Here is a 2,500-nt window from a genome sequence, read left to right as displayed (position 1 = left end):
ACTGAGTGTTTAAAACATCATGTGACCTGTGATAATGTCGAGGTCTGAAACCTGACACTTCAAATCAACTCTGCGGGGTGGAAACAGAACGCAGACAGATTGGATTTCTGCCACTCTAAGGCAGGGGACTCGACACCGTTCACAAAATGTCAGTTGGAACCGGTCCACAACCGCTCAACGACCCTCACATCAGGGGAACCAAACATCTAAGATGGGTTGGATTACGTTGAGTTGCAGTGATAGACCGGAAGCAGCTGAATATATACACTGAGTATACAAAACATTAGGAACACCTGCTGTTTCCATGACATAGACTGACCAGGTGAAAGCTATGATCCCTTATTGATGTCACTTCTTAAATCTACTTCCATCAGTGTAGATGTCTATTTTTAAGTATATTCCCCCTTTATTCTAAATGTCTCGACTTTTACATATTTTTTAAATCCTTGAATGTCCTCATACGTCGTCCAAAAAACGATACATTTTTGACTCATCTGTTCATAGAACATTTGTCCTGTCTATAGAACATTCTTCCTGTCTATAGAACATTCTTCCTGTCTATAGAACATTCTTCCTGTCTATAGAACATTCGTCCTGTCTATAGAACATTCTTCCTGTCTATAGAACATTCTTCCTGTCTATAGAACATTCTTCCTGTCTATAGAACATTCTTCCTGTCTATAGAACATTCGTCCTGTCTATAGAACATTCTTCCTGTCTATAGAACATTCTTCCTGTCTATAGAACATTCTTCCTGTCTATAGAACATTCGTCCAGTCTATAGAACATTCTTCCTGTCTATAGAACATTCTTCCTGTCTATAGAACATGTTCACCCAGGTGCTTTTCGGCAAATTTGAGTCAACATTTTTGACACGATATGAGTTCCATTGTGAACTGGCGTTAATTCCACAGTGAGAAACCCATTCCAACGGTGGTAGAGATGGTTTTGGGATCCTTTGCTGCCTCAGGACCTGGACGACTTAATAGAAGGAACCATGAATTGTTCTCTGTATCAGAGAATTCTACAGGAGAATGTCAGGTAATATGTCCGTGAGCTGAAGAGAAAGCCATGCAGCAAGACAATATTTCAAAACACACAATCAAGTCTATATGAAAATAGCAAAGAAAAAGCAACGCATTTGAAGTCTTGGACCTAATCCCAATTGATATGGTGTGAAACGAGCAGTTTGAAAGCCCACAAATGTCACTGAGGTAAAGCAGTTCTTCATGCAAAAGCGGGCCAATATTCCTCCACATGACTTTAAAAAAAAGGCGAATTGGATGTTGCATGACATTGTCAATTAAATAAATTAAATACGATTTATTCTATTTATTTTTTATTTACTCAGATTCCCTTTATCTAATATTATGTTTGGGTTGAAGATCTGATGACATTCGGTAACAAAAATAGGCCAAAATAGAGAAAATCAGAAAGGAGGTAAATCATTTTTCAAGGCACTGTAGTTTAGTTTACTGCTAGTGAACACGGTCTGTGTATAGTGAATGGTCAGACAGCCTGTCCTACTCCACTCTGTGTCAGCGTCAGTGGCCTTCAGTTCAAACTCAGTGATGCTCTTCCTGACCCCCTCCTGAACCTCATCCCAGGAACCACCAGCAGGGGAAGGAGTCATCCACCGGCCGGATGGTGATGGTGAACGTCTGGGCAACCTGAAGACACCATACAGAACACTGTTATCTACCTAAAGACACCATTGTAGAACATTGTTATCTGCTACCTAAAGACACCATACAGAACACTGTTATCTACCCAAAGACACCTGTTATCTACCTAAAGACACCACATACAGAACACTGTTATCTACCTAAAGACACCATACAGAACACTGTTATCTACCTAAAGACACCATACAGAACACTGTTATCTGCCTGAAGACACCATACAGAACACTGTTATCTACCTGAAGACACCATACAGAACACTGTTATCTACCTAAAAGACACCATACAGAACACTGTTATCTACCTAAAGACACCATACAGAACACTGTTATCTACCTGAAGACACCATACAGAACACTGTTATCTACCTGAAGACACCATACAGAACACTGTTATCTACCTGAAGACACCATACAGAACACTGTCATCTACCTAAAGACACCATACAGAACACTGTTATCTACCTGAAGACACCTGTTATCTACCTAAAGACACCTGTTATCTACCCAAACACACCGTAGAGAACACTGTTATCTACCTGAAGACACCTGTTATCTACCTGAAGACACCATACAGAACACTGTTATCTACCTGAAGACACCATACAGAACACTGTTATCTACCTGAAGACACCATACAGAACACTGTTATCTACCTAAAGACACCATACAGAACACTGTTATCTACCTGAAATCTACCTAAAGACACCTGTTATCTACCTAAAGACACTGTACAGAACACTGTTATCTACCTGAAGACACCTGTTATCTACCTAAAGACACCATACAGAACACTGTTATCTACCTGATGACACCATA

At 40.1% G+C, this 2,500-nt stretch overlaps 1 long non-coding RNA gene across 1 annotated transcript in view; it reads right to left on the bottom strand.

Annotated features, from left to right (window-relative positions):
- Nucleotides 1-1,625: 1,625 nt before the first annotated feature.
- The window catches only part of LOC124034691, a 6,293-nt gene continuing 5,418 nt past the window's right edge, over nucleotides 1,626-2,500 (bottom strand). Inside the window, exon 3 of the long non-coding RNA XR_006838615.1 lies at nucleotides 1,626-1,670. This is a non-coding gene — a long non-coding RNA (uncharacterized LOC124034691). The remainder of the gene's footprint in view (nucleotides 1,671-2,500) is intronic.

Source organism: Oncorhynchus gorbuscha, linkage group LG04, assembly GCF_021184085.1.
Source record: "Oncorhynchus gorbuscha isolate QuinsamMale2020 ecotype Even-year linkage group LG04, OgorEven_v1.0, whole genome shotgun sequence".
Taxonomy (NCBI): domain Eukaryota; kingdom Metazoa; phylum Chordata; class Actinopteri; order Salmoniformes; family Salmonidae; genus Oncorhynchus; species Oncorhynchus gorbuscha.
Note: the sequence above shows the minus strand (reverse complement) of the source record. Positions and strands in the feature narration are given on the sequence as shown.